This window comes from Myotis lucifugus, unplaced genomic scaffold (assembly GCF_000147115.1).
Source record: "Myotis lucifugus unplaced genomic scaffold, Myoluc2.0 scaffold_19, whole genome shotgun sequence".
NCBI lineage: Eukaryota > Metazoa > Chordata > Mammalia > Chiroptera > Vespertilionidae > Myotis > Myotis lucifugus.
In genome coordinates this window covers 11,017,636-11,030,655 of record NW_005871067.1, presented here as the reverse complement: position 1 = coordinate 11,030,655, position 13,020 = coordinate 11,017,636, and the positions used below count along the sequence as shown (strand labels likewise).

The 13,020-nt window shown below is 36.3% G+C and overlaps 1 non-coding gene across 1 annotated transcript; it reads left to right on the top strand.

Moving 5' to 3' along the window:
- The first annotated feature begins 5,502 nt into the window (after positions 1-5,502).
- Positions 5,503-5,606, top strand: LOC111825270. Its single transcript, XR_002828445.1, has one exon. It is a non-coding gene; the product is annotated as a U6 spliceosomal RNA (small nuclear RNA).
- Positions 5,607-13,020: the final 7,414 nt, after the last annotated feature.

Here is a 13,020-nt window from a genome sequence, read left to right as displayed (position 1 = left end):
TTAGTTTTTTGAGGAAACTCCATACTATTCTCCACAGTGGCTGCACCAGTCTGCATTCCCGCCAGCAGTGCATGAGGGTTCCTTTTTCTCCGCATACTCGACAGCACTTGTCATTTGTTGATTTGTTGATGATAGCCAACCTGACAGGTGTGAGATGGTACTGCATTGTGGTTTTGATTTGCATGTCTCAGATGATTAGTGACTTTCATATGTCTCTTGGCCTTCCTTATGTCTTCATTCGAAAAGTATCTGTTTAGGTCCATTGCCCATTTTTTGAATGGGTTGTTTATCTTCCTTTTGTTAATTTGTATGAGTTCCCTGTAAATTTTGGAGATTAAACCCTTATCGGTGATATCATTGGCAAATATGTTCTCCCATGAAGTGGGCTTTCTTGTTGTTTTGTTGAAGGTTTCTTTTGCTGTACAGAAACTTTTAATTTTGATGTAGTCCCATCTGTTTATTATCTCTTTAGTTTTCATTGCCCTAGGAGCTGTATCGATGAAGATATTGCTTTGGCATATGTTTGATATTTTGCTGCCTGTGGATTACTCTAATATTTTTATGGTTTTCCATCTCATGTTTAAGTCCTTTATCCATTTTGAATTTATTCTTTGTGTAAGTTGGAAGTTGGTCTAGTTTCATTTTTTTGCACGTATCTGTCCAATTTTCCCAACACCATTTTTTGAAGAGACTGTCTGGACTCCATTGTATGTTCTTGCCTCCTTTGTCAAATATTAATTGAGCATAGTGGTTTGGGTCGATTTCTGTGTTCTCTATTCTATTCCATTGGTCTATATGTCTGTTTTTATGCCAATACCGGGCTGTTTTGAGAACAGTGGCTTTGCAATACAGCTTGATATCTGGTATTGAGATCCCTCCTACTTTGATCTTCTTTCTCAGGATTGCTGCAGTTATCCAGGGTCTTTTTTTATTCCAGATGAATTCGTTCTAGGCCTGTGAAATATGCCATTGGTATTTTAATGGGGAGTGCATTGAATCCATGAACACGGCTTGTTCTTCCATCTATTTATGTATTCCTCTATCTCTCAAAGAATGAATCTTAAAGGCAGCAAGAGAGAGACAGAAAGTTACCCATTAGATTGTCAGCTGATTCCTGAATGGAAACACTCCAGGCCAGAAAGGAGCTACAAGAAGTATTCAAAGTAATGTAAAACAAAACCCAAGACTATACTATCCAGGAAGGCCATCATTTAAAATTGAAAAGAAAATAAAGAACTTTCCAGATAAAAAAAAGGCTAAATTGTACATTATTACCAAAACAGCATTGTAGGAAATGTTAAAGGGAGTGTTTTAAGAAGAAGAAGATGCCCTAACTGGTTTGGCTCGGTGGATAGAGCGTCGGCCTGCAGACTGAAAGAAGAAGAAGAAGAAGAAGAAGAAGAAGAAGAAGAAGAAGAAGAAGAAGGAGAAGGAGAAGGAGAAGGAGAAGGAGAAGGAGAAGAAGGAGAAGGAGAAGGAGAAGGAGAAGGAGGAGAAGGAGAAGGAGAAGGAGAAGGAGAAGAAGGAGAAGAAGAAGAAGAAGAAGAAGAAGAAGAAGAAGAAGAAGAAGAAGAAGAAGAAGAAGAAGAAGAAAGAGAGAGAGAGAGAGAGAGAGAGAGAGAGAGAGAGAAACATAGTTATAAAGAAATATTGGCAATAAATAAGTATCTATCAATAATAACCTTAAATATAAGTAGATTAAATGCTCCAATCAAAAGCCATACGTAGCTAAATGAATTAAAAACATGAACCATATATATGCTAACTACAAAAAATCAATGTCATAACAAAAGATTCAGACAGACTGAAAGTTAAGGGATGGAAAAACATATTCCATGCAAAAGGAAATGAACCATAAATTTGGGGTAGCAAAACTCATGTCTGACAAAATAGACTTCAAAACAAAGGCCAAAACAAGAGACAATGAAGGTCACTACATAATAGTAAAGAGATAATTCCAACAAGAGGCTATAATCTTGATAAACTTATGTGTAATACACACACACACACACACACACACACACAATGAGTGGCCAGATTATTATGACCACCTGACATTTGTAGGCAAATTAGCTATAATTTCACGCTAAAGTTGCTAGAGGGCCAGACCATTATAAATAGAGAAGCAGGTTGTTTACCATGACAGTAGAAGTGATTTTTTTCTGATCATATGGGTAAACAATGCAATTTAACAGCCTTTGAACGTGGGATGGATATATCCTATCTAATGATAGGCAAACATGGTAATTGACCGTACCTTTGCTACGCTGCCCATTGGCTAATCAGCACGATATACAAATTAACCACCAACAAAGAAGGTGGCTAATTTGCATACTGCAGGCAGGGCGGGACAGCACGAGCCGCCAGCATGAGCTGCCATCCAGGCCCCCGTGTGCGACCCCAGAAGCTGCCTGCCTGCTGCCCATGATTGGATCCAATCCCAGGCCGCAGGCCGGCCCCAGAAGCCCCAGAAGCCACCTGATATGGTAGTAACTCTATCAGTAAGCACTCTGAAAGTCAGTGGCATAAATGCACCAATTAAAAGACAGATTATGAGGGTGAATCAAAAACAAAACCCACTTTAAATATGAAGACACATATAGATTAAAAGTAAATGAATTAAGCTGCAGCCTGTTTTGCTCAGTGGATAGAGCATTAGCCCGTGGACTGAAGGGTCCCAGGTTTGATTCCAGTCAAGGGCATGTACCTCAGTTGCTTGCTTGATCCCCAGTCCCTATCAGAGCATGTGCAGGAGGCAACCAATCAATGTGTCTCTCCCTTTCCCTTCACTTTCTCTAAAATTCAATGAAAAAATATCCTTGGGTGGAGATTAACAAAAACAAAGTAAATGGATTAAGTAACATTAAAGAGATTATAAGAAAAATATATTCCAAATTTTGTTAGTTGTATAATGGTTATGTTTAAATTATTAACACCTAAGAAATTGGGTGAAGGGTACATATAATATGCTGTAGTATTTTATAGTTTTTTTTACATGTATGAGATTATTTCAAATTAAAATATTAAAAAATTAAAAATTAATAAATATTAATTGAAATGTATCTGCATTACATGAAAAATCTCCTAATTGCTTCTAGCATAATTTATTAAATTGTGCTAAAATTTACAAGGGTTCAATTAAAAAATATCTTAATTCTAAATGATATAATAGGAAATATGTAATAGTGCAGTTATAAGCACTTATCTGAAAATAAAAATTTAAAGAAGTGAATTTAAAGAAGGGATTAGCCAAAGAAAATATATGTGCAACCCATGGACACAGTATGGTGATGGCCAGAGAGAAGTGGGGGGCAAGAGCTGGGTATAGGGGGCAAAAGGGGGGAAATAGGGACATCCTATATAATAATAATAAAAGGCTAATATGCACATTGACTGAATGGCAGAATGACCGGTTGCTATGATGTGCACTGGCCACCAGGGAGCAGACGCTCAATGCAGGAGCTGGCCCCTGGTGGTCAGTGCACTTCCATATGGGAAGTGCCACTCAGCCAGAAGATGGCTCATGGCTGGCCAGCACAGTGGTGGTGGCAGGAGCCTCTCCCACCTCCGTGGCAGCACTAAGAATGTCCAACTAATGGTTTAGACCTGGTCCCTTGGGGGCCTAAGCCTTTAGTCGGACATCCCCTGAGGGCTCCCTGACTGCCAGAAGGATGTCTGACTGCAAGCTTAGGCCTGATCCCTCGGGGAGTGGGCCTAAGTCGACAGGTGGACATCCCCCTAGGGGTCCTGGACTGCGAATGGGCGCAGGCCAGGCTGAGGGACCCCCCCCCCCCGAGTGCACAAATTTTTGTGCTCCAGGGCTCTCTCTCTCTCTCTCTCTCTCTCTCTCTCTCTCTATATATATATATATATATATATATATATATATATATTGAGTGGCCAGATTATTATGACCACCTGACATTTGTAGGCAAATTAGCCATACACTGCATTGTATGGGATATGGAAGCCGAAGGCTTGTTTGAACACCTTTGCTGTCTGCAGTTACCAAGATAAAACATCTCCAATTCGCACAGGAACACAAGGATTGGACAGTCGCGCATTGGAAAAAAGTCATATGGTCCGATGAATCACGTTTCCAGTTGCATCATGCAGATGGCAGAGTGAGAATTTGCTGGAAACAGCATGAAAGCATGCACCCCACATGCATGAGAACAACCCTTCAAGCTGGTGGGGGCAGTGTTATGGTTTGGGGCATGTTTTCCTGGCATGATTTGGGCCCTTTAATTAGTGTGGAACAATGTCTGAATAGCACAACATACCTAAGTATTATTGCTGATCAAGTTCATCCTATCATGTTGATGGCGTATCCCAATGGAGATGGCTTCCTCCAACAAGACAATGTGCCATGCCACAGTGCTCATATTGTGCAGAAGTGGTTTCAAGAACATGAGGGAGACTTTATCTTGCTTAGGTGGCCCCCACAATCACCAGATCTCAATCTAATTGAGCATTTGTGGGATGAAGTTAAAAGAGCCATCAGGCAGTTGGTTCCACAACCATCAAATCTCACAGAACTGGACAGTGCTATTCATCAGGCATGGTGTCAGATTCCTCACATCACCTTTCAACATCTCGTGGAGTCAATGCCTAGAAGAATCACCGCAGTATTGAAGGCAAAATGTGGCCCAACGAAGTTCTGATGGGGTGGTCATAATAACTGATGAGGTGGTCATAATAATCTGGCCACTCTCGTTCAAATATATCCCACATTCAAAGGCTGTTAAATCGAGTTGTTTACCCATATCTTCAGAAAAAAAAATCACTTCTGTCATGGTAAACAACCTGCTTCCCTATTTATAATGGTCTGGACGTTCAGGTGGTCATAATAATCTGGCCACTTTATATATATATATATATATATATATATATATATATATATATATTCAGAAGACTTTAAGGGAGAGGTTAATAGCAATACAGTCATAATGGGGGACCATAACACTTCACTGGCACTACTGGATAGACATTCTAAACAAAAAATCAATATGGAAATAGCGTCATTAACAACACACTAGATCAAAGAGATTTTATGGATATTTACAGAGCATTTCATCCCAAAGAGGCAGAATACACATTCTTCTCAAGTACACATGGATCATTCTCAAGGATAGACCACATGCTCGGACACAAAATAAGTCTTAACAAATTCAAGAAAATTGAAATTATATCAAGCATTTTCTAGGATAACAATGGCATGAAACTAGAAATCAAGTACAATAAAAATAAGCTCAAAAATTCACACATGGAGAGTAACCAGATTGTTATTAAACAATGAATGCATTACCAATGAGATCAAGGCAGAAATCAAAACATTCCTGGAAACAAACAAAAATGAACACACAACAACTCAAAATCTGTGAGACACAATGAAAGCAGTCCTGAGAGGGAAGTTCATAAATTTACAGGCATGCCTCAAAAATCAAGAAAAATAACTAATAAACTATCTAACCTTACATCTACAAGACAAGAAAGAGAACAGTAAGAAAAGCCCAGTGCTCACTAAAATTGGAATGATACAGAGAAGATTAGCATAGCCCCTGTGCAAGGATGACACACAAATTCGTGAAATGTCCCATATTTTTAAATGCTAAATGAACTGGTATAAAAATAAGAAATAGAAAGGGAAGAAGGAACACAGGCGTAAAGAATAAAAATGGCTACAAACAAGTACTTATCCTCTATAATAAAGAGCTAATATGCTAATTAGACTAGAGAGAAGAACGATCTTCCAGAATGACCTTCCTGAACAACCTTCTGAAACAACCAGTGGGCAGGGGGTTGGGCCCCGAGGCCATGAGGCAGCCGGGACCCTGAGGCAGCCAGGGCTGTGAGGGCCTACTCTTGCACGAATTTTGTGCATTGGGCCTCTAGTCAATAATAACCTTAAATGTAAATGGATTAAATGCTCCAATTAAAAGACATTGAGTGGCTGAATGGATAAGAAAACATGACCCATATATATGCTGTTTATAAGAGCCCCATCTCAGAACAGGGGACTCACACAGACTGAAAGTAAAGGGATGGAAAAATATTTTTCAGGCAAATGGAAATAAAACCAAATCTGGGGTAGCAATACTTATATAAGACAAAATAGACCTCAAAGAAAGGCCATAACAAGAGATAAGGAAGGCCACTTCATAATTCTAAAGGGATCGATACAACAAGAGGATATAACTCTGGTAAACATATATGCACCCAATGCAGGAGCACCCAAATACATAAAAAAAACTTTTGGGAGATATCAAGAGAGGGATCAACAGCAATACAATCATAGTAGGGGACTTTAACATCCCATTTAAATCACTGGATAAATCTTCTAGACAAAAAATCAACAAAGAAACTGCAATCCTAAACAACTCACTAGATCAGATGAACTCAATTTATATCTTCAGAATATTTCACCCCAAAGCTACAAAATATACATTCTTCTCAAGTTCACATAGGACATTTTCAAAGACAGGCCACATGGTAGGACATTAGAAATCAACTACAATCAAAAATAATAAAAAATCAAACATTTGGAGACTAAATAGCATGTTATTAAACAATGAGTAGGTTACCAAAGAGATCAAAGAAGAAATGAAAAACATCCTGGGACACTTACCTGGCAGGGGAGATACCACAATCACGAAGGTGGTTTTCCCAAGGCGAGGCTTATCCATTGCACTCCAGAGGTGCTGAAAACAAAACAAACAAACAAACAAACAAAAACTAAAAACAAACAAAAGAAAACATCCTGGAAACAAATGACAATGAAAACACAACAATCCATAATCTATGGGACCCAGCAAAAGCAGTCCTGAGAGGAAAGTTCATAGCATTACAGGCCTACCTCAAAAGACAAGAGAAACTGGTAATAAATAATCTAACCCTACACCTTAAGGAATAAGAAAGAGAGCAACAAGAAAACCCAGAGTAAGCAGAAGAAAGGGACATTTTCAAAGACAGACCATATGGTAGGGCACAGGCTAAGTCTCTACAAATTCAAGAAAATTAAAATCATATCAAGCATCTTCTCAGACCACAATGGCATAAATAATAAAGATCAGAGGGGAAATAAATGACATAGAGACCAAAAACAAACAAACAAACCCCCCCCCCACAAACCAAAACAAAATAAAAAAACAATATGAACAATCAATAAAACCAAGAGCTGGTCCTTTGAAAGGATAAACAATATTGATGAACCTCTAGCTAAGGTCACCAAGAAGCAAAGAGAGAGGACTCAAATAAACAAAATCAGAAATGAAAGAGGTAAAGTAATAACAGACCCCAAAGAAATACAAAGGATTATAAGTAAATACTATGAACAACTCTATTCCAACAAACTAGACAACATAAAAAAAATGGACATATTCCTAGAAAAACACAATCTTCCAAAACTCAATCAGGAAGAATAAAAAAATGTGAATAGGCCAATAACTACGGAGGAAATTGAAGCAGTAATCAAAAAACTTCCAGGAAACAAAAGCCCTGGAAGGCTTCACAGGGGAGTTTTAGCAAAAATTTAAAGAAAAACTAAAACCAATCCTCCTCAGACTATTCCAAAAAATTCAAGAGGAAGGACCACTTCCAAGTTCTTTCTATGAAGCCAACATTACCCTAATCCTAAAACTAGATACAGACACTACAAAGAGAGAGAATTACAAGCCAATATCCTTGATGAACATAGATGCTAAAATGCTCAACAAAATTCTAGCAAATTGGATCCAGCATTACATTGGAAAGATCATACACCATGACCATGTGGGATTTATTCTGGGGATGCAAGACTGGTACAATATCTGCAAATCAATACATGTTATACATCACATAAACTAATGGAGAGCCACAAATCACATAGTCATATCAATTGATGCAGAAAAAGCATTTGACAAATTCCAACATCTGTTCTTGATAAAAACTCTCAACAAAGAGAATGGAGGGTTCATACCTCAACAGAATAAAAGCCTTATATGACAAACCTACAGCCAACATCATACTCAATGGGCAAAAACTAAAACCATTTCCCCTAAGAACAGGAACAAGACAGGGATGCTCACTCTCACCACTCCAATTTGACATAGTACTGGAAGTGCTAACCATAGCAATCAGACAACAAGAAGAAATAAATGGCATCCAAATTGGAAAAGAAGAAGTAAAATTGTCATTATTTGCAGAGGGCATGATATTGTACATAGAAAACCTTAAAGATGCCATAAAAAACTACTAGGCTTAATAAATGAATTAGACAATGTAGCAGGATACAAAATTAACACCCAGAAATCTATGACTTTTTATACACCAATAATGAACTCACAGAAAGCGAAACTAAAAAACAATCCCAATTACCATTGCAACATAAAAAATAAGATACCTAGGAATAAACTTAACTAGGGAGGTGAAAGACCTGTACTTGAAAAACAATAGGGCATTGAAAAAAGAGATAGAGGAAGACATAAACAAATGGAAGAATATACTGTGTTCATGGATTGGTAGAATCAACATCATTAAAATGTCCATACTACCCAAAATAGTCTATAGATTCAATGCAATCTCCATTAAAATACCAATGGTATATTTCACGGACCTAGAAGAAACACTCCAAAAATTCATTTGGAATAAAGAAAGACCCCGAATAGCTGCAGCAATCCTGAGAAAGAAGAACAAAGTTGGAGGGATCTCAATACCAGATATTAAGCTGTATTACAAAACCACTGTTCTCAAAACTGCCCGGTACTGGCACAAGAACAGAAATATAGTCCAATGGAACAGAAAAGAGAACCCAGAAATTGACCCAAGCCATTATGCTCAATTCATATTTGACAAAGGAGGCAAGAGCATACATTGGAGTCAAGACAGTCTCTTCAATAAATGGTGTTGGAAAAATTGGGCAGATATATGCAAATATATGAAACTAGACCACCAACTTACACCATACACAAAATAAACTCAAAATGGATAAAGGACTTAAACACAAGATGAGAAACCATAAAAATCTCAGAATACTCCATAGGCAGCAAAATATCAGACATATGTCATAGCAATATCTTTACCGATACTGCTCTTAGGACAATGGGAAATAAACAAATGGAACTACATCAAAATAAAAAGCTTCTGCACAGCAAAAGAAACCATCCACAAAACAACAAGAAAGGCCACTGCATGGGAGAACATATTTGCCAATTTTATTTCCTATAAGGTTTTAATCCCCAAAATTTATAGGGAACTGATACATCTTAACAAAGGGAAGATAAACAATTCAATCAAAAAATGGGCAAGGACCTAAATAGACACTTTTCAGAACTGGACATACAGAAGGCCAGGAGACATATGAAAATATGCTCAAAGTCACTAATCATCTGAGAGATGCAAATCAAAACGACAATGTGGTACCATCTCACACCTGTCAGATGGCTATCATTAACAAGTTGACAAACGACAAGTTCTGGGGAGATGAGGAGACAATGAACTATCTTGCACTGCTGGTGGGGATGCAGACTGGTGCAGACACTGGGGAAAACGGTATGGAATTTCCTCAAAAAATTAAAAAATGGAACTCCCATTTGCCCCAGTAATCCCACTTTTAGGGATATATCCCATGAAATCAGAAATACCAATCAGAAAAGATATATGCACCCCTATGTTCATAGCAGCACAATTTACAATAGCTAAGATTTGGAAACAGCCTAAGTGCCCATCAGCAGGTGAGTGGATTAAGAAACTGTGCTACAACTACACAATGGACTACTATGCTGCTGTAAAATGAAAGAACTCTCAGCATTCCCAACAGCATGGATGGACATGGACAGCATTATGCTAAGTGAAATAAGCTAGTCAAAGAAAGATAAATATCACATGATCTCACTCATTTGTGGAATATAATGAACAACATAGACTGATAAACAAAAGTAGATCCAGAGACATAGAAGTATTGAACAAATCGTCAAACCTCAGAACGAAGTCAGGGGAGGGTTGGGGGAGGGGTAAGAAATCAACCAAAGTACTTGTATGCACACATATAAGCACAATCAATGTGCACCGAAACTAGGATGTAAGGGCATGTGCTGGGTGGTGGGAGCAGCTGGGGAGAGGTCAATGGGGGGGAAAAGGAGACATATGCAATACTCTAAACAATAAAGAGTTAAATAAAAAATAGAATTGACTGTACAGAACAATATTTGGTAAATAGTAAAAAAGCACTTGGCAATAAAAGTAATCAGTTATAAACCATCCATAAAAATAAAGAAGTGGTAAGCCCAGAGTAAGTAAAGGGAAGGAAATAATAAAGACCACAGCAGAAATAAATGATGTACAGACTAAAAAACAATACAAAAGATCAATGAAACCAAGAGCTTGTTCTTTGAAATGATAAATAAGATTGATGAAATTTTAGCCAGGCTTATTAATAAACAAAGAGAGAGAACCTAAAGAAATAAAACCATAAATGAAAGAGTCTAAATAACACCTGACATCACAGAATTACAGCGGATTGTAAGAAAATACTTTGAACATCTATTTGCCAACTAACTGGAAAACCTGGGCAAAGTGGACAAATTCCTAGAACAGACAATCTGCCAAAACTCAGTCAGGAAGAAGCAGAAAACCTAAATAGGCTAATAACAACTGATGAAATAAAAAAGAAAGAAGTAATAAAAAAGAGAGGAGTAATAAAAAAGAAAGAAAATTATAGGCCAGTGTCCTTGATGAACATAGATGCCAAAATCCCCAACAAAATATTATCAAATAAGCCCCAGCAATACATTAATAAGTTTATACACTATGACCAAGTGGGATTTATTCTGGGTATGCAAGGATGATTCAATATTCTAAAGTCAGTAAACATGATAGATCACATAAACAAAATGAAATATAAAAATAATATGATCATATTAATAGACACAGAAAAAGCATTCAACAATAATCAGCACCCATTTATGGTAAAAACTCCCAGCAAAGTGGAAATAGAGGGGTCATACTGCAACATCATAAAGGCCATATATGAAAAACCTACAGTTAACATCATACTTAGTGGACAAAAACTAAAAACATTTCTCTTAAGATTAAGAACAAGACAGGGATGTCTTCTTTCACCACTCTTATTCAACATAGTACAATAAAAAAAACCAAAATAAATAAAGATAGAGAGAATTGGTTACCAAAATGTATGTGTATAAGAAATACTAAAGGATGTCTTTTAGTTTGAAAATAAGTAACATCAGATAGTAACTCAAATCCACTGAAGGAATAAGAAGTGACAGAAATTGCAAGTGTGTGAAAAAATATTCTATTAATATATTAATTTCATTTCTTTTTAAAATGTCTTTGAAACCAAATTTTAAAGCAACAATTATAACAGTGTATTGTTAAATGCATAACATATGTAGACATATACATGTAATAGTATAAAATAAAGGAGAGAAGAAAAGGAGATATATTGGACAAAGTTTGTATATTTTATCAGAATCAGGTTAATGTTATTCTGAAGTAGATAGTGGTAAGTTAAAATGTATAGAAAAATCACTGATAAAATAACTAAAAATATAGTTGAAAAAAATCCAAAGAAATTAAATGTTACAAACACATACATTATAAAAGTAGGCACTAAACAAAATTGTTGAATCAAGAAAACATAAGACATATAGAAATCAAAGAGAAAAATGCATAAATATATTCCAACCTGTCAATATTACATTAAATGTGAAAAGGTTATCAGACTGAATAAAAATGCAAGGCACAAGTACAAGCTGTCAGTAAGAGACACATCTTAGGTTTAATTACATGACTATGTTAGAAGTAAAAGATTTGATAAAGTTATACCATGGGAACAGTAAACATAACATAGCTGGAATAATTATATTGATACTAGAGGCCTGATGCACGAATTTGTGCATGGGTGGAGTCCAGCCGGCCCTCCCCTATTGGGGCCCAATCAGGCCAGGCTGGCCAATGGGAGGGGCCACGGGCAGTTGGCCAGTTGGCCATGCCCCTGGTCAAACTTCTGGTTGAGGGGACAATTTGCATATTAGCCTTTTATTATATAGGATCATACAAATATTAATAAAGAGAAAGAATGATATTTTTCATATTAGTAAAAAGGACAATGCAATTAGGAAGATATAAGAATCATAGATATATATGTACCTCACAATAGAGCCCTAAATATATGAAGCAAATTGTGACAGAATTGAAAAGAGAAAGAGGCATTTAAACAACAATAATTGGAGATTTAAATATTCTCAATAATTAATAGAACAAGCAGAGAATCATCATGATTAAAGAAGATTTAAACATTATTAACTCAATCTAACTGATATATACACCCAATCACTAAAGAATACACATTATTTTCAAGTACACATATAATATTCTTCAGGAAAGACCATATGATAGGCCATGAAACAAGTCTCAGTTTTAGAAATATTGAAATCATAAGTATAATCTTTGACCACTGTGAAATTTGATCAGATCTTCAAAACAGAAAAAAATCTGAGAAACTCCTACACTTCAAAAGTAAACAACACACCCATGGGTGAAAGAGTAAATAACTATGGAATTTTAAATGAATGGAAACAATAATACAATATTTCAAAATTTATAAAATGCAGTTAAAGCAATACTTAGAGAAAAATTTAAAGTTCTATAAATCTACATCAGGAAAGAAGAAAGGCCTTAAATCAATAACCTAAGCTTTCACCAAAAAGATATGCAAACTAAATACAGACATACAGAATATATAAAAATAATATGGAATATATATATATGTGTGTGTGTATATATATTAGAAAAAGAAAAATAAACTAACCCCAAAGTAAAAGGGACAAAGTAATAAAAACTATGTGGAAAGCAATGAAATAGAAAACAGAACAATGGAGAAAATCAATGAAACCAAAAGTTGGTTTTTTGAAAAGCCAAACAAAATGAGAAAGAAGACTCAAAATTCCAAAATCATAAATGAAAGATATGGCATCACCATTGATTCTACAGAATTTTAAAAGTATTTAAGGGAACATTATT